General features: G+C 37.6%; 1 long non-coding RNA gene across 1 annotated transcript in view; it reads right to left on the reverse strand.

The window, feature by feature from the left end:
- Positions 1 to 908: 908 nt before the first annotated feature.
- LOC148045769 (uncharacterized) overlaps positions 909 to 20,691 on the reverse strand; it is a 30,140-nt gene continuing 10,357 nt past the window's right edge. The window contains exons 3-4 of the long non-coding RNA XR_015696317.1: positions 6,075 to 6,180; positions 909 to 4,728 (exon numbers count right to left, since the gene is read on the reverse strand). This is a non-coding gene — a long non-coding RNA (uncharacterized LOC148045769). The remainder of the gene's footprint in view (positions 4,729 to 6,074; positions 6,181 to 20,691) is intronic.

The raw sequence follows: 20,691 nt of genomic DNA on the forward strand, positions 1-20,691 counted from the left end.
GCGCTTCCTTTCTCCCCCACCTTTTTCTTCTGTGATTTACCTCATAATTTACCTCATGATGCTCCCGTTTGCCTGACTATCCTGTTTGATGTATATATAGATGTAAAATATATTTATATAAAATTACAACTTTGTGTTAGCGTCTCTGGCTTCATTTGAATATCTGCTACGCAATTCCCTGAAAGAATTCTAGGTATAATATCAACCTATGCAAAGGCAATTTATGTCAGCAAAACTGTCTGCTAGAACAGCTGTTTGGGACATAGACAATGTTTACATTTATTGCTGACTGGAAATGCCTTATAGATTTTTTGTATAAAACAGAAAAATGAACATATGCTTTTAAGGGTAGATTACAAAAATAAGAAAGTTAAGTTGTAACCACAGAATAAGAGGTGAATTTATAATTGTAATTATCACTGCTGTAAACAAGATTGGAAGTTATATCTTTGTATCTTTTTCTTTCTTTTCCATTTTTCTTTTATTTTTCTCTCCTCCTTGCACTTTTTGTTTTCTCTTTGCTTTTTTTTCTTACTTTATATTACTCTTTACTTTCTTTTAAAAAATCTTTAATAAAAATGATAACACAGAACAGCTGCTTGGGGCATAGAATGAGTTGATTAGAGGTACATACAATATATTTCTAAGGAATGAATGCATATAGTTTGGTATGTCACATCAACTGTGCTGCTGATAACACTGCATTTATACACTTTCTTACTAAAACTTGAGCTGGCTTAGCCTACTCATGACATCACTAATCTGTCAAATGTCCATATTGAAAAACTCACAATGTTTGTTTTCATTTATTTTTCCTGATACGGGTGTTAGGTAAGCTCCCCGTTAGGAGAGCGAGTATGTTCAGCAAAGTGTTGTGAGAGTTGACAAACCAGCATACAGAGACCCTGCAGTTTAGATAGGCTTTTACTTTCATGGAAATAGAGATATCAGAGTCCATCAAACAGTCCAAGTCATACACAGATAAGTCAATCAGTCATCAATGTCTTTCAGTTAAGGGATAATCCAAATAACATAGTCCAGTATCATATAATCAGTTCAGTACACAAAGTTTGCTAGCAGTTGCAAAACTTACAATAGCTCACGGCACTCAGATCAGATCAGCCCAGCATCTAACGAACAGAGAGAGAGCTAACAGTCATTCTGGCTCCCTCTTATGGCCGATTGAGATAAAACAGCAACCAATCACATTTTACAGTATGGTTGAAAGAAACAGATATAGCATTGTTACATAATTTATATATTACCAATCCAACCGTTAGATTATATTCCTAACATTCTCCCCTTTGGGTAGAACAATATATAAATCTTACAATCTTAATCCATATTCCTCGCAACAATGTTTATGCTTTATATTACCTTGGGCCTTAGTAAAATGATCTGCGATGTTGTCTCCAGACATACAGTACTCCAGTGAAACTAATTTACTATTCACACTTTGCCATACATTCAGATATCTTATATCAGTATGTTTTGACCTAGTTTTTACAGCAAGATTGGATGCCCTCTGAATTGCTGCTTGATTGTCTTCATGAACAACAATAGGCTCTCATATGTTAATTCCCATATCCAGCAGGAGTTGTTTATAACATGCCAAATCTGTACATAATCAAGACAGACATGAGAACTCAGCCTCCATAGACGATAGACTTAAATGTTTTTGTCTAATAGACCGCCATCCAATTAGTGCCTTTCTCAGGAATACAACAAACCCTGATGTTGATTTCCGTGTAGACACATCTGTAGCAAAACTTGCATCAGCATATGCAGTCAAGCTCAGATCATCTCTAGGTTCTAAATACAATGCATAATGCATCATTTGCTTAAGATATCTTAATATCCTTTTAGCAGCTTGCCAGTGCCTTTCAGTAGGTTCAGCATTAAACCTTGCTCATTGATTTACACTATATGCTATGTTGGGCCTTGACCAATTACTCAGATACGATAAGCTACCAATCAATGATTGATAAATACCCTTACCAAACACAGAACTTTTTACATCATCATAGCTAAATTCCAGACCCATTGGAGTTTTAGCTGGTTTGCATAGTTCCATCCTGAACGTTCTGAGTAGCTGGTTAATATTCTCGGTTTGTGAGATTTTGTATCCTCCCCTAGTTTTATCTATTTGTAAACCAAGATAATGCCTAATCTCACCGAGATGTTTTATACTGAACTTCGTTTTCAACGGTGTAATAATCTCAGTAACTTCTTGCTCAGTTTTAGTGATTAATGCTATGTAATCAGTGAACAATAGCAACAATGAAATCACACCATTACTTTCTTTCTTAAACAAACAGGGATCAGCTATGCCAACTTTAAAGCCTATCTTTGTTAACTCTTTCACTATGCATTGATTCCATTCATATCCTGATTTTTTCAAGCCATACAGACTCTTTTTTAACTTCCAGCAATCAGTGTTATTACCAATGTTTAACCCTAAAGGCTTCTTTAAATATACAGTGTGTTGCAACGGTGCATGGAGATATGCCATCTCAACATCTAAATGATTCACTACATATCCATGCCTAGCTGCCCAAAATCTAAACAATCTATTGTTAGCCTCGTAACCTATGAAAAATAATTGTCGAGCTCTTTTCTGCCCTTTCAGTCTTACTTGTGATAGTATATGCACCCATACTGGAGCTCCAAATGTATGTAGGTAACTTAAATCTGGTTTTCTGCCATGTCACCTAGTAAATGGCAATTCACCGGTTGTTGTATTCACCACATTATTTAAAACGTGGTTACTACACATCATAGCTTCACCCCACAGTGTTTCTGGCAAAACTGAATCAGCTATCATAGTTCGAGCCATGGCCTGTAATGTTTGCCCCTTCGTTCTACAAACGAGTTATGTTGTGGCCTATAAGGAGTAGAACGCTTGTGCTCGATACCTGCTGATCTTAACATCGTTTGAAATTTCTGGTTTGTAAACTCAGTCCCATTATCAGTAACTACAGTGATAACATTGGCTTTTATCTTTCTTTCCGCAAACCTCAGCCAATTAAAGAAATGCTGAAATGTTTTTGTTTTGTTTTTCATTAAATAACAGAAACCGTATTGGGGATAATTATCCATGATACTCAAAACATAACAGGCACCTCCCAAACTGGATTTTAAAGGTCCTATTAAATCAGCAAAAACAACTTCCAGGGGTTCCTTTGTTTTAAAACCATTCAGTCTGTTTGCTGGAGTAACTTTGCTCTTCTCCTGATTGCAAACATTGCAGTTTAAATATTTACTGCATAGTTTTAGTTTTACTCCCTCTGTCAACTTAACAGTTTGTTGCAGCATCTTGAAATTAATGCGCCCCATGTAGTAAATGTATACATTCGTCATGTGGTTTCACATTATCATAAGCTGTGTTAGCTATTTGGGCATCCGGTATAACATATAAACCATTTGTTAATTTGGCAGTAACCCTAGTACTTTCTTTTTCAATTATACAGTTATCTCCCGTAAAGGTGACTATATAGCCAATATTAACTAGAGCCCTTACTGATAATAAATTAAATTTCAGTTTAGGTACATATAACGTTGGTAACTTCTTCTTTAGGAATGAACAACATGCATTATCTTCACCAGCCGCCTTCACCTTCCATCCATTTGCCAAACATACATGTTCCTTGCTCGTGGTCATTTTTACAAACCTTTTTCTATCTCTAGTAATGCACTGTGATGCTCCATTATCAACATGGTTTACTGGTGCATTGCTAGACATAGCCAAAGTAGACATAGCTAAGTTGACATTAGTGTTTTTTCTAGCTCTTCCGACATTCTGTTGTTTTGCCTTTTTACAGAACCTAGCTATATGTCCCTTAGCCCCACAAGAATAACATTTTCAAACAGTATAGGCAGTAGTAGGTGACTCCTCATGTTGTGATGGTTTCTTTCTCAGTTGTTCCCTCTCCATCCTTCTCCTTGACTCTTCCAACAGTCGTGCAGTAATGTCAGTCAATGTTAGTTCATTTTGGATTAAGACTTCAAGAGACAACACAAAAACATCATAAATCTCATCCAGTGAGGAGAGTATGATATAAATTTGATGTATCTCAGAAAAGATTAATTCTTTTTCATGTAGCTCCTGGAAAACCCCTTTCATAAAGATTAAATGAGCTAACATATCTCCACCTCTCAGAAGACGTGCCCTAAACAGTTTTCGTGTAAGATGTATGTGCACACCTACAGTGTCACGGATATAAATTCTCTTTAAATTCTCCCAACATCTTGCAGCAGAATCTTCTTTACGAATATGTATTAATTGTTGGTCATTCAGTGTTAAACCAATAATACATAATGCCTGTTCATTGCTTCGCTGACAATCTGCTATTTTCTTGGCATCATCGTTATCTGGATTCCAAGCAGTTACATCCGGTGGATTCTGTACAGCATCCCATAAACCTTCCCTACGCAGGAATAGACTGCCTTTCATAGATCAGGAAACATAGTTTGTTCCATCCAACCGGGTTATCATCCATAGGCTTGTTGATGGGTTGCTCGCCATCTTCTCCAGGATAGTGCAATCACTAAATAAACAGCTGTCTATATACGGTATTGCGTATCAACACCAACTCTTCTTTGGCTATGTCTGTTATACTCTGGGCCCATAACCAGTGTTAGGTAAGCTCCCCATTGGGAGAGCGAGTACGTTCAGTGAAGCGTTGTGAGAGTAGTGTTGGAGAACACACAAACCAGCATACAGAGACACTGCAGTTTAAATAAGCTTTTACTTTCGTGGAAATAGAGGTATCAGAGTCCATCAAACAGTCATACACAGATAAGTCAGTCAGTCATCAATGTCTTTCAGTTAAGGGATAATCCAAATATCATAATCCAGTATCATATAATCAGTTCAGTACACAAAGTTTGCTAGCAGTTGCAAAACTTATAATAGCTCACGGCACTCAGATCAGATCAGCCCAGCATCTAATGAATAGAGAGGGACCTAACAGTCATTCTGGCTTCCTCTTATGGCCGATTGAGATAAAACAGCAACCAATCATATTTTACAGTATGGTTTAAAGAAACAGGTATAGCATTGTTACATGATTTATATATTGCCAACCCAACTGTTAGATTATATTCCTAACAACGGGAATCCATGACAAACTTCATAACTTGTGTGAAATTATATACAGATTATAAATATTAGCAATGCCAAAACAAGTGCGTGGCACAATTAGTGCCCTATTAGTAATTCACAGCACAAGATTGATTTATATATACTGAGAAGTCTGGGAGAAAAAAATTCCTTCTCTAAATTTTGCTGATTCATAGACTAACCATGTGCCTTTTCAGTGACATTTATTATATTATGTCAACTTTAATTGTTCTTTTTCTGCTGGCAATATGAAATCCAACGTAAGACCTGATGAATCATGTAATTATTTTACTTAATCCTCAGTAAGTGCTTATCTTTAAGTGCCTATCTTGTATGATTCTGAGGACATTTGGAGCTGTACCTATTATGACCCCCTTCATATAGACGTTTCCACTATTCTACAAGAAGCAGTCAGAGAAATGAATTGAAGACCAGAAATATGCAGCATACTATACAAACAACCTGCATAGAGAAAGAGATGATGGCTGATGGTATGTGACCACATATATAACCCTTCTGGATGTGCTTACTTGGGCTTACATGCCATTAGTGAAAAACTGTAATACTTTGTATTCAGTTTTGAGGTACAAAACCAGAGGTGTGTTGCTGCCGGTTTGGCCTGGTTCAGCCAAACCAGTAGTGGAATTCAAGTCTGGGTTGCAGAACCGTCAGCAACCCAGGCTTGGCGCCCCCTGAACTGGTTCCCTTACCGCTGCTGATGTCGTCGCCATGTTGGAGTTTAGTGACTGCACATGAGCAGTTCACTGTAAATTGTTCTGCACATCCGCACAAAACAATTTACATTGAACTGAGTACACACACGAGCGTTGCACACGGGTTGTGAACCAATAGTAAAACCGGAAGCAACCCAACTCTGTACAAAACCTCATAACTGTTATGAGGTCATTACATACAGCTTCTATCACTTTATCCACTTCATTCTTAGACTTACTCTGGACTGGACGATCAGTTCAGATCCAAATGCAGATTATGGCCTTTGAAACTTTATGACAGGAACTTGCTGCTTGTAGAATTATAGGTAGTCCTCAATTTTTAACCTGAGGGCACACAAGAACAAAACTAAGTTAAAAGATGGAAGAAGAAGAAGAAGAAGAAGAAGAAGAAGAAGAAGAAGAAGAAGAAGAAGAAGAAGAAGAAGAAGAAGAAGAAGAAGAAGAAGAAGAAGAAGGGGAAATAATGTTAAAGGAAGATATGGCTGGAGGATCTAACCTCTCTAATCATACTACTTGGAAGACCCTGAGTAGTTTGAGAGTTGGAGTGTCTAAATGTAAAATCAATATGTTCCAGTGGAGGCTCTTACTGAGAAAAACATGCTATGTGAATATGGAGAAATACAGAGCCCAGCCCATCTGCTGCTGTGTTGGCTACTATTACTGCTTCATTCTGCACTTTAAAGTTTAATCTAGACATGGTAAAAGAATAAGAAAAATGCAACTGGAACCAGATTTTTTGTTGTTGAGCAAGGCAGTTGTTAAATGAATGGCGCCTGACTTTTCCTATGGGTATTAAGCAAATCACTGCAGCTGTCATAAAATCATATTTATGTATCTCTATTTTTCTGTAAATTTTAGTAAATGTTTCATATCCCTAAACTTTCTTTGATGAAGATTCCATTTTTCCAACAGGAATTGACATTACTATTTAGAGAGAATAGAATAGTTTCTCTTCTAACAGTTTTTGGTTGGGTAGATGGGTGTTGATACAAATAGCTTAATAATGTTGTCATTATTTCATTTAAGAAATGTTACTGCTCCTCCCTTCTCCAAAGATAGTTTATTTGTCTTCAACTACATCTTCCTCTAGACCCCATAAATTATTCATTATCTGCCTCCTGAAGCTCGTCTATATCACATGACCTGGATCATCATTATGGGAAGGTAGGTAAAAAGAGTTCAGCCAAAGAATCCGAAGACTGATAATTTGGTGGCGTTAAGAGATCTGAGAAAAATATGCTTAGGAGGGTGGGTGCACAAAGAGGCCACATCATGAATAATATCATAATTTTTCAGAATTTCCAGGTTGACTTCACTTTGACTACTGAATGAGATGAAACTGAGAACTGAAATAATGTTTTCAACATTACTTGTAATTTACAAGTAGAACTTTTGCAATCAAAGATTAATTTCAATGATAAACTTTACCCTCAGACTCTAAATAGTGGTATCAAAACCATAATGAACTAGTTCATGTAACATATTGAATCAAACTGAAACCATATTGTACTTTAGCACGTAATTAGTTTAATATATACAAACTATATTTTATGGTACATGAAAACTAAATAAAATGAATATGCAATCCAGTAGAACTTAACACTTAGATTTGCAGGAGGCTGGGGTAGAAGACCCTATGTTTCTGTGAACTGTTACTTTCATACCTTGCAGTCTTAATTATGAGGTATCATTAGGGGCTTGTTTTAAATAATGTAAAGGAAGTATTTACAATAGTATTTCTCACGAGGATATAATTTACAGTATTTGGGGCATGGATTCCAAGTTCCCTGGAAGATGTGAAATGGAATTGTTAGAATTATTGCAACTTCCAACTATATGTATTCAGAGCATAGCCTGTAACTATCATAACCTATTCCAGCTACATTGTCTATCAGGAAATTAGCACTCTCATTTTAATTGGAATTGGGTAGTTAGATATTAATCAGGAATTGAACTCACAACTATTTGCCCTCCTAAAGCATTGTATTAATATATACAATGTCTTAGGACAGAGTTGGCGAACCTTTTCGGCACCAAGTACCAAAATGGAACGCGGACAGGCGTGCCAGAAATGGAAGGAGCAGCCGCCCAGTGTGGATGCACACACCAGGAAGATAATCTTCTAGTTTCCAGTGTGTGCATGTGAACTGGCCAACTGGTCATTGTGCATGCATGCTCACCAGAAACCGAAAGAGCAGATGGCTGGTATGCATGCGTGCACCAGAAACCCGAAGATCATTTTCCTGGCACGCACTTGTGCACCAGGTAGCTGCTCTTCCAGTTTCCAGCACTCCCACATGCATGAAGACCAGCTGGCCGGCATATCGGAACCCAGAAGAGCATAGGGTGACGGCTCGTGTGCCTGGAAAGATGGCGCTGTGTGCCACTTCTGGCAAGTGTGCTATAGATTCACCATCACAGTCTTAGGAGCTATGCAGCTCCAATTATTCAGTAAGTGATAAATAGAAACTGTCAGAATGATATCAACAGCCTCTAAAATGAATTCCCAACCTACTCCGAAATCTCTCTGTTTTGTGACTTTAAGGTGATCTGGACTGTTCATATCATTCTTAAGATAGTTCATGTCTTTTCTGTGGCAGATCTTGGTGGCTCTGGTTGCAAAAATTTGGATTATGCTACATGTAGGAATCTAGGGAAGCATGCTAAATGTATGTTAGATAACAGGAAATATGTAAGGAGAATCTTTTCAGACCTTCTACTTCATATTTTCCATTAGATTTATATTAGACATCTGTATCTGCAGAAAATATACTTCAAGTATCTTTGAATGATTTGGGATTCACATTCGGCTCATAATCCACAATTCACTCTCACTTCACTTCAGTGCTAAGAGATTTATTTATATAAATCTTATTTTTTTAAAATTCCGGAGATTATGAGTTAGTTTGAAATTCAAAAGAATTGTGTCTTTTTACCACTTACTGAAACACAACATAAATTAAGAATGTTATCACATTTACACTAATCAGAAAAATTATTCACTGATTTTCCAAAGGTGAAAAAATGGGGGAAATCTAGCTTCCAAGACTCTGTTGCGAAGGGTGAACATTTAGAAATAAACCCTTATTCTTATATCTCACTAATGCTGTGGCAGAACAACAAAACTAATTGTTTGTATGCCTACATATAATATATGCAAATTAATTACACAAGAATACAATCCTAGGTATTTTGGAATTTAATTTTCAAAGTGATATGAAGAAAGTGATGGGACATTAGGAAGGAATAATTACTAGAGGCATATTCTCAAGTGCAAAAATACATATATATATCTTGAAAATTAGCTTTCTTTGTCTTATGGACAATTTATTTTTGCCCCTGTAATCCGATTACTTAATCTGTCAGAATGTCAGGATTTGGTTAGCTCCTAAAGCTCATGCATTGTATGAAGTCATCTATACACATACTCTGACTGGAAGAGTCCACAAATTCAATCCCTGGTAAAGGGTTTGAACCCCATGCAACAACATGTGGAGAGCATCCATCTATCTATCTCTGAATATAAGTAAAACATTTCCTCCTCCCCAAACAAAAAATTGGGTGACATTTTAATGTAAGTCTAAGATGCCGCAATTCCATTTTCCTCTGATGGTTGCTTCTATCTAACTCAGAACGTATGCTATTATTTTGATCTTGGAAAATAAGTAATGAACATCTCCCATGTTTTGATTAGGATTTTCTAGGCTGTACAGCTGTTGTCTTCCCTCTACAATTACATTTGTGTAGCCATGTCTGATGATTTTTCTAGAGTTTCATGGAAGCCTTTCATTAATGGAACCCACCGTACAGAAGAAGTAATGGTCCCAGTATGATGAGCTGCCATCTTGACTAGCTGTCACTCTCTTCTGTATTTTTTTTTTTTTTAGAGAGGTCACCAGGACCAATTGTTCTGAGAAATCAAAGTGAGGGCTGTCATCTTCACTCATAGTTACTGCATCCATCTGATACTCTCCTCACTTGGTGAGACCATTGAAATGAAGTGCCTTGTGAGAGGAACAAGACAATGGATTCAGCAGACAATGATTCCCCTCACAGGCAAGCTACTTTTATCTTTGTTGACCATTATAGGAGTAACATAACATTAATGACAGATGTTTTCCCTCTTCCCCTTTCCCCTTTCTCTTCATTCCTCTTTGCTTTAGTATTGTTCATCTTTTTAGCTTACGAACTTTGTTTTTGGTTATTATCTAGGTTACCATGGGAACCTTCCAGGCTGAAAAGTAGATTTAATACATCAAATAAATATATAAATAATTTAACAAAATTGTTGGCCAAAGTCACATCAAGTTTGCAAAGTCCTATCTTTGGGAGGAAAGACTGATAATATATCTCTCATAAAAAGGGAGGTATCCAGACTCAATCCCAATAATTGACTTCTTACTTTGTTAATACTTCCTGCAAAGGATTAGCATCCCAGCCAAAGCATACATTTCAAGTGCTTCAGAAGGCTATTTATCTTGCATACATCTGTATATTGTAAATATTTGCAACAAAGAGTTTTATAGGTGAAAACACAACTGGCCTGTGTATATAAAAGGCATGAAGCAACGTAAACTGAAAACATCTATGGGGAACAGAATCTTCCATTCCCCTGAAAGATGCTTTGACAGTGGTGACCTTTATCATTCGCCAAATGGCATGTTGTGAGTTGCAAATATGCTGCAAAACCTTTAGGTTTAATGTAATATTTGACAATTATTGTCTTTTGAGATCAGAGAGTTGCCTTTAATTGTGCAAGTAAGCAAAGTATTTTTGAAGAAAGGTAGGCATTATTGTCCTTTTATAGTTAGGGGGCGGGGAGAAACGTAACTATTCTGTTGTTGACTATTTAACGGGAGTTGATAAGTGAATGAGCAACAACTAGCCAAAGTCAGGAAGAAATAGGACTATCACATCTGAACCTCTCCTGTTTGCCATTTGCAGCCTTCAATTGGGTAAAACAGTGCATTATAAGATAAACATTTTTCAAGAAGGTACTTCAAATAGTTTAATGTACAGAATGCATCCAAAATCTAGCCATTACTCCCGTGGGACATAAATTTGGCAATGTTAGCATCAATAGGCTGGCTATGCCATCCCAATGCTACAGTGAGACATGGTCAGGTGATCATCATTTTAAATGCTTCTAATCAGGTTCTCAGAAGGAAAGGCACTCCTACTTCCATTGCTGTTTTGCTCCCTTGTGCTCATTCTATTTCTTTGCTTAAGTAAGGAATCCCAAAGGTGCTTTTTTCAAGAGACAAAGGAGCTTTGTTTTTTCTTTGGAAGACATTTCACTTCTCATTCAAGAAGCTTCTTCAGATCTTCACAAGATAGTGGGGAATGGAAGGATTTATATTCCTTGCAGACAGCTGGTCATTTGCAACCTTTTACAGGGTTGTTGAAGCACTTGGAGGTTTATCTGTGTCCTCAGGGTCACCTGAGTAGTGCTCCTGGTCCTGTAGCTTGCAATTCCCCCCCTCCTCTAGAAATCCATTCCTACTCCCACACCATTCAAAGAGTGCTCATCCCAAATTGTATAGCTAAAAGTCTATAGAGATCTTCAGTCATCCAGGTCATGGTTGTCCCAAAGGTGCTTTCCTCCCCAAAAGGATGCAAATGAGCAGCTGTCTGCAAGGTATATAAATTCTTCCATTCCACACTATCCTGTCAGAGCTGAAGAAGCTTCTTGGATGAGAAATGAAATACCTTCAAAAGAAAAAAACAAGAAAGTCTAGTTGCTACCTGAAAAGGCACCTTTGGGACAATCATCACCTGGATGACTGAGAATCTCTAGACTTAGGTAAGGAAATATCTCTGAAACAACTACCCAGGAGGTTACAGGTTGTCTACTGATCTTTCCAAATATGGTTTGAAGAGTATGAAACTTATTGTTCCAGCATTCCTAATCAATATGGTCTGGAAAATTATGGGTACTACAATGTCTATGCAACCAGAGGGCATCAGATGTACAAAACTACAACTTCCTATTAGAAAGAATTCCATGTATCTGAAAACGGAAAACAGAAGTCAAATTTTAGGAAGTGAGAAATGAGAGTATGTCGCTACAACTGGTTTTCTTATAAAGGACTACATAGTCATTGTCATTTTCCTGTTTAACTCCCAAAAAGCATAGCCAACATGGCCAGACTTTGGCCACTAAAAATAAGGACTTAATATTGTGCTCAGCAAAGAACTGAAATACAAAGGCAAGACAGTCTCTTATGACCCAAAAGCCTCAACATCAAGACTTTTAATAGTTATATATAACCAGAGGCAATTATACTGCATGTTTATCCAGCTTTTGGCAAGCTAATTGTGACTTGATTAATTTCAGAAGCCATCTTTAGCATAACTTCAATGTAAGTAACTCAATACTCGCAGTAGCTAATATGTGCTAAACATTTATGAAGTGGTATTTAATCAGTCTAATGTGGCATTTGGATTTGAACAATGGCTAACATAACGCCTTCAGGAAAATTAAAGAGATGCTCTAACAGTAGGCAATTAAATGTGCATTGCTTATGTTTTCCTCTGCTGTTGGGTTAATCCACAACTTACTGTAGGTTAATGACTGTTATCCTAAGGGTGTACAATTACCTGTAAAGAAAGGGTGCTTCACGGCCCATAAAACACTTCTGACCATAGCAAAACATCACATGGTCGCCTGTAGTCACATGACTGCATTCTGGGTACTTGGCAACCTGTTTACATTTACAATTGGTACACTTATAATTCTCCACAATTACATGATTGCCAGCTGCAATCTTCTCCAGAAAATTAGTGGAAAAGCCTGCAAGAAAGGTTGCAAGTGCAGGGGACAGAGGGGGACTCCTGAGCCATCCAAGGTAGTCCTTGATCAGCTGTAGAGCCTACCAATTGTGCAAAGCTGACATAACCCCGGAGGCTTTCAGGTTGCCCCCTACTTAGCCATCTAGCCAAGTGGGAAGTTCTTAGCCAGCTCCAGGACCTAGCAGTAGGGGAGGGAGGGAGGGAGAGAGAGAAAAAGAGAGAGGGAGAGAGAGAGAGAGAATTTATATATATATAAACAGGTACACACTTTTCTAATAAAGGTGATATCTACAGCATAACTAGCTGTACATATTTCAGTTAGCCCTCAACTGATGAAAATTGCAACCAGAGCCTCCACTGCTAACCTAGGCGGTTGTTAAATGAGTTGTATCATATTTTATCTTTGCCTTTTTGCTAGGAAAATTACTGCAGTTCTTAAGCGAGTCTGGCTTCCCTCGCTGACTGCTTTTTGGGAGCTGGTTGAGAAAAACCACAACTGAACAATCGCATGTGGGATGCTGCAACCACTGTACAAGCATGCTGGGTGCCAAGCATCTAAGTGTTGGTCACGTGACTGAGGGGATGCTGCATGGTTCAAGTACAAGGATGGGCACAGGCCACTTTTTACAATGCCATTGCAATGTCAAATGATTACTAAACAAATGGTGGTACATTGAGGACTTATGACCCTTTTTTCCAGTTGCCTTTGCAATATGAAGCTTCCGCTTTTTTTTTTTTTACAGATTCTACAATGACTTTAACCTAGATTTTATCCCATCAAAGGTAATTTTCTCATTTCATTCCCTTCATCTGTGATAATCTTTAATATTACCTTTAGAGTAGAAAGTTCTGTATTCTTTCTTCTTACTCCTAGCCTACTGACAATAACCCATCTGGGAGCAGAAACTTTCTTTGGGTCAATGTGTTTTATTCATCTAAAAAGAAGGATTAATTTCCTGTGTTTTGCACCAGGTTAATTATATTCATTATCTTTCTGACCTCATCAAGCATTTTGCCACAGCACGATCATGTTAACAGAAAGAGAGTTACAATTTAACTATGTTCTTGGGGAATTCTGAATTGTGGTAATAATGTTTTCTGAGAACTGGGTGTTGACTCATCCATTTTTCAAGATCTGCTGCTACTTTGGGAAGATTTGCACCCAATACAGCTTGTTGTCTTTGTGTGCTTCGGTCTCCGAGAATTAGATCAAATGAAGCGACCTCTGTGTATTAGAAATTTATTTCAAAACAAGAAATGTTCATACTTCTCTTTCATTCTCTCGCAATTTTGTTACCAATAAAACTGGTATGAATTATTAAATAAGAGTATATATTCATCTAACAAATGTATAACGTGCTCTGTATTTCCCGAAGCTGTGATTCCCCCCTCTCCCCCCGCAAAAAAACGCACAGCTGATGAGCAGTTAAAGAAGAACAATTTAAGTTGTACACAAAGTTATTTTTCCTAGTTAGTCAACACCGGTTCAGATTTCAAATGTGATATCGTCCCACTTAATAATATGAATGAAGGCGGGACAAAGATACAGTACAGTTATGTAGGTATTTAAAGCCACTTTTTTTTTTGCTTACTTACACTGCCATCTTAAGGATGGAGGTGGTAAAGTAACTTTAGCTTAAGATGTGGGGAAATGACATATAGCATTTCTGCATCAGTGGAATATTCAATAAAATGCAATACTCAACAGACCTGAGACAAGTACAAGGATGCAAAACAATTGACAGTACCACAATTGTGGTTCACCATGGCTCTACAGACAGATGCAACAAACTGTATATGACAAATCTTTTTCTTAGTTTTGAATTCCATTGCTTAAAGAGATACACACTAACACTGCATAAATTTATTTGAAGGTATCTCCAATTACATGATGCGATCTCTATTACTTTTGAGATATCTTCCCCAAAAATTCAACCCTGTGTCCACAAATGTGTTGCTTTGCTAGATTCTAATTAAAAACAAAAATCCAAATGCAAGTAGTTCTTGACTTATGACAATTGGGACCAGAACTTCTGACATAAAGAAATGCAGTCATCAAATGAATTGTATCTAATTTACAACTTCTTTTGATGCAATTGTTAAGTGAATCACATGATTGGCTTCCCCTCAATCAGACCCCTATTGACTACACTTATCAGAAGTCCCCTTAAAAGGTTGCAAATGGAGAGTCACTTGATCTTAAAATGTTGTATCTGCTGTAATAGACCTTAAATGAATGGTCTAAGTCCATGATGGCGAACCTATGGCACATGTGCCACATGTGGCATGCAGAGCCACTTCTTAGGGCATGCGAGGCATTGCCCGATCAGCTCCAGTGTGCATGCACAGTTGGCCAGCTGATTTCGGCCTTCATTGTTGGCCTCCCAACATGCAAACCAGAACTTCGGGAATGGACTTCTAGTTTGTGTGTTGTGCTGTTTTTCACCCTACAGAGGCTTCAGGGAAGCCTCCGGAAGGAGAAAAACAGCCCAACAGGCAACTCAGAAGTCCGTTCCCAAACTTCAAGGAAGCCTCCAGAGGGTGAAAAATGGCCAAAAATGAAGGCTGAAATTAGCTGTTCATGTATGCTGGAACTGACAGGGCAATTCCTTGCATGCTCTAAGAAATGGCTCCGTGTGCCACTGTCACCCACGTGCCATAGGTTCGCCATTATGGACTTAGACTATTGGTTCCATAAGAACCAAAACAAGTTACCATGTAGGATACCTTATTCCATGTGATGGCTCCAAAGTACTACAGTACCCATAACTACCAGCAAAGCTTGACCAATTCCCTCTTGGAATTCTTCTGATTCCTTTTGGGAATTTTACCTCCAGGCACCATTGCCTTATCCACTTTACTCAGGAGACATTTTTGATGTAAGAACCATTTTTGTTGTAAGAACCATCTCTTCTTGTTTCTTTATAGAAATCTTATTATTGTTATTTGAATCCAACATTTCTTATAAAAGAAACCCCTCCTACCTCTATATGGTCTACTTTCTTGCATATTTCATTTTTCATCTATGTCTAGGATGTGAGGGCCATCTGGCTGCGACATCTGTTACCCCATTGATCGCCAGAGTTGATTCGGCTGATTTGGCTGGCTAGGCGGGTGTCCCCTCCCTCCCTCCCTCCCTCCCGAAGTTGCATGATTGGTGGAAGAGGACGACCATGCCAGATAGAAGGAGTGCAACAATCTTCGGTTAAGGATATACGATAGCCATCTATGTCTATTTATACTCTGACAAACAGGTACAAATATAGCATAAATCAACATTTATGATAAGGTCCTAGTAATTCAGGGAGTCCTCGACTTACAACCATTCATTTGGTGATTATTCGAAGTTACAATGTCAATGAAAAAAGTGGCACTTGCAACTGTTGTACCATCCCTGGGATCTTATGATCAAAATCTGGATGCTCACCATGTATTTGTGACTTGCAGTGTTCTGGAGTCATCTAAAAATGTTTTGCGACAAGCAATCTCAATGGGAAGCCAAATTCACTTAAAAACCATATTACTAATTTAACAGCTGCAGTGCTTCACTTAACAGCTATGGCAAGAAAGGTCATAAAACAGGGCAAAATTCACTTGGCAACTGTTTACTTACAAGGGAAATTTTGAGCTCAATCGTGATGGTAAGTTGAGGAGTACCTGTACTTGTAATAGGGCTACATTATGTGTCCTTCTTCAAAATGTACTAATTAGTTACTAAAATGTTTTCTTTCAGCCTCGGTCTCTTTGCTTGCACATAGATGTAATCATTCTGATTTTACTGACAGGATTCTTGTAAGAAATATAACTAGAACAGGTTGTATAGTGGATAAGGTGCTGGACTGGCATTAAGTAGATTTAGCCTCTAGTTCCTTCTTAGATAGGGGCTCTTTGGGGATAATACTGGCCAGTCATTCTCTCTCCATCTATCCTCTTTCTTGCAGAGAAAAGTTGGAGGAGGGAAAGCCAATTGAATTCCTGAAGGAAAGGCAGGATGTAAATCTAACAAAAAAGTAAATATATAAACGATTTTGAACCCTTAGAAGCATTCCATAAATGTCAAGTCTCTTCCTTCTCCTACATTAAGTTTATTTAATCATTTCCCAGGAGGAAGCAAAGTTAAGAAAGAAAGAAAAATGTGATTTTTGCAGTTGCAGATTTATATTACTGATAGTCCTCAACTTATGACCACAACTGGGACCAGAATTTCTGTTGCTAAGTAAGGGGGCTGTTAAATGAATCACATTTGATTTTATTCTTGCCTCCTTGTTAAGCAAATCACAGCAGCTGTTCAGTGAATCATGCGGATGTTAAGTGAATCCAGCTTCCCCTGTTGCCTTTGGCCGAGGAGCCGAGGTGGCGCAGTGGTTAGGGTGCAGTACTGCAGGCCACTTCAGCTGTTATCTGCAGTTCAGCAGTTCTAATCTCACGGGCTCAAGGTTGACTCAGCCTTCCATCCTTCCGAGGTGGGTGAAATGAGGACCCTGACTGTGGGGGCGATATGCTGACTCTGTAAACCGCTTAGAGAGGGCTGAAAGCCCTATGAAGCGGTATATAAGTCTAACTGCTATTGCTATTGCTATTTGCTCGTCGGAAGTCAGCTGGGAAGGTCGCAAATGGGGTTTGTATGGACATTGCAAATCTCATAAATACATGCTGGTTGCCAAACAGCCACATGTTGATCACATGACTATTTGGATGTTGCAATGGACTGCTAATTTTCTCAGTCTTGTTGAAACTTTGAACAATCATTAAATACACCATTGTAAGTCAAGGTGTTGGCATTAAATGCACCATTCTAAGCCATATGCTTTATACAAGAGGTATACAGATTTTCAGGCTGCTAAACACACACTTTTTGAATTGCAGCAACTGAACTGAATAGCAGCCATGACCAGACCAGAGAAATGAGCCCAACCAGAATAAAAATTAGACCAGTTGTACATTTAAGTTAAACTAAATAAAAATGAATTAAAATATAGATATTTTAACATACATATGCTTGCATGTATTCATTTCCTCATGTGAAAAGCATAAAAAAGGGATGTCCTCTTGATCTCCTATTCAAAGATCAAGCGTGTCCCATCCCATTAATCTTTCAAGCTTGGACAAGCCTAGATAGATGCTGACATTTGCCCAGCCCCAGTAACTTCCCTCTATTCACAAAATATTATACCAAAACTACAGAGTTCAAAGTTGCTGCTGAAAAGTTCAACTTTTGTACATGTGTAGACTTAGCCAAATATTGCATATATTGGCAATCCATGTACCCAAGTTATAAAAGAAAGCCTTTTAACAATATTTTTTAAAAGGCTTAGTGGTCATCCTAGGTTTGCCAATGAATTCATCCCTTTGCTTTTCATTTGACTACAAGTAGGTAGGAAAAGAACACCCAAAGTCTTACGTTAATTAGCAGTTCTTTAACAATTCCCACAACATTTTCTGCTTCCAGCAGTTTCTTGGTTTTTTGGCAGTGCCATTGCCAACATTTTTAACAATCTTATAGAGAGTTCATGACCATACATGCCAAAAGAAAAGAAAAAGAAAAAAAAACCCACATCATAATGACACATATCAAGCCCTTGAGGCATGTCAGCCATATCCTGCAATCAATTTCAATTTCCTTTAAATGAATGAGCCTGGGATGAATATTCCAGCTGCAATCACTAAAACTTTTTTAACTTTGTCAAAATTGAAAATGTTTAATGTTTACAACTGCTGGTATAAATACTCATTTGGAATTAGGCTGAGAACTCAAAAATAAACTGTTCTAATGCCATGAAGATATGAGTAATTAAATACAGGTAGTCCTTGATTTATAACCACAATTGACCTTAAAATTACTGTTGCTAAGCGAATTTTGCCCCATTTTATGACCTTTCTTGCCACAGATGTTAAATGAACCATTGAAGTGTATTAAGTTAGCAACATGGTTATTAAGTGAAGCTGGCTTCCCCGTTGACTTTGCTTGTCAGAAGGTTACAAAAGGTGATCACATTGCTGGGACATTGCAACCGTCATAAATATGAATCAGTTGCCAAGCATCTGAATTTGGATTATGTGACTATGGAAATGACGGAACAGTCATAAATCATCTGAAAAATGGTTATATCTCACTATTCTCAATTCTGTTATAACTTCAAACAGTCATTAAATAAGCATAAAAGTATACTGTATACTAACTGTATACAGGATTAGCACATTGTTAAAAATGGAAGACAGCAACAAATATAGCAGGATACTTGCTTTGGTGAATGGCTTAAAGACATGGGGTTGTGTTGCCCAAGTTCTGAAAAACCATTTAACAACTCAAAGTCACAAATTTTCCCTATTTCCAGTTCCCAAACTCTATAGTTCAGCAAACTCCCAAGGGCAGGGATATTTTAAATTTTCATCAGAAACAGAGTGATATTCAATTTCTGTCAGGGATCACATGAACTACTCGATCGAAGTAGTTCACAGTTTTGTCCTAAAGGTGCTATGAAAAAGTTACTGTGCTTTTAAAGGTCCTGTGAACTAAGAAAATTTGGCAACTTCTAACCTAACTGATTGTTCTCCAACTGTGTGGTGACTACAGAGATCAGAATTTCCATTGGTTAGATATTCTGGAGTCATATTCAGAAGACAGTTCATTGGGAGGGGGGGATTGTGGTTAGGCTGGTGGATTAGGATAGGGAAATTTGAACCTCATATTGAGCGATGACTGTGTGCTTTTGGGAAGTCACTATCCTTAACTCAATATGTTCTGAAGTGGAATAATTAAGAGAAGTAAGTGTTAAGGGACATTTCTTCTGGAGAAGAAATGGTGACCTGAAGACAGTTCTGTTAAAAGCAGGTGACTACAACAAAATGAAGAACAGACTAAGTAGATAAGTACTTTGAAATGTCTCCCCAGGCAAGGAAAAGACTTGAGAATTACCCACAAGATCCTTGCAAAGAGGTGGCAAGACAATGATCTCCAGTGGGTTTACAACAGTGGGAGAGAAGGGAATAGCCACCTTGCTCTGGATCTGCATCTTGAAAAGGACACTGGGTTCCCATATTTTCTTTTCTGAATACCAAAATTGCTTAACTGTCCCCCCCCCAACCCCCCGTGTAATTAAGTCTGGAAGCATCGGGACACTTTTTAAAAAAATCCTTAGTGAAAGTTTTAAATATAAGTTTAAGGACTTTAAATTTGAGGGGGCAAATAAACAGCAAAAGTGTAATTAGAATTATGATTCAGTTACTAAAATTGTTTATATGTTTTGGAATGAAAAGAGGCTTCATAGTTTTACATATTTCCTTGATTGTGAATGAAGGCAAATATATGTGTCCCACACTGAAGCCCATCTTCAGAGAATTTCTAATTTCCAGGATGCGTCATTTTTATGAATTTCCTTTATTTTTTATTTTATTATTATTACTTATTTTCTGCACCTCTTATTTTTGTTTTAGTCTTTTAGAGGTTTTTTGAATTTGTTTTTTTAATCTTTTATGTGTTATACATTTTAATAAAACTATTTAAAAATAGAGAAAGGAATGTTATATACATCCTGTTGAGGACTGAAAAGCAGGATATAAGTTTAACAAATAACTATGGTGCGCCAGATGTACCCTAATACTTATTTCTCTTCTCTGTGAATTGCAGAAAAACATTATTTTAATGGATTATGGGGGGAGAAGGTCTGTTATTTTCAAAAGGATTTCACCACAGAAATTTATCTCATATTTGACCTTATATCCTTCAGCAAATAGCTACAGATGGAAAATTATGAAAAGATTAACATGCATTTTGCTCCCTTCACTGGACTACTTCGAATGCAACATTATTTCAGACAGTTGTAAATTTGATCTGCTGCATTAACTAAATTTTGATCTGTTACTCTGAAGTTTTATTACTCTGAATTGCCCGTGGCTCGGGCTTCCCAAACTGGCTTATTGAACAATAAATGAGTTAGGGTGCAATAGAAATCTTACTGTTCACTATACCTACTCGTGTACCTCCAAGACATGGCCTGAAGTTGTAAAATAATAGAAATTTTAATATCTTATGAATGGATGATT

This window comes from Thamnophis sirtalis, unplaced genomic scaffold (genome assembly GCF_051295495.1).
Source record: "Thamnophis sirtalis isolate CommonGarterSnake01/CBP01778 unplaced genomic scaffold, rThaSir2_p1.2 scaffold_4, whole genome shotgun sequence".
Classification (NCBI taxonomy): Eukaryota; Metazoa; Chordata; class Lepidosauria; order Squamata; family Natricidae; genus Thamnophis; species Thamnophis sirtalis.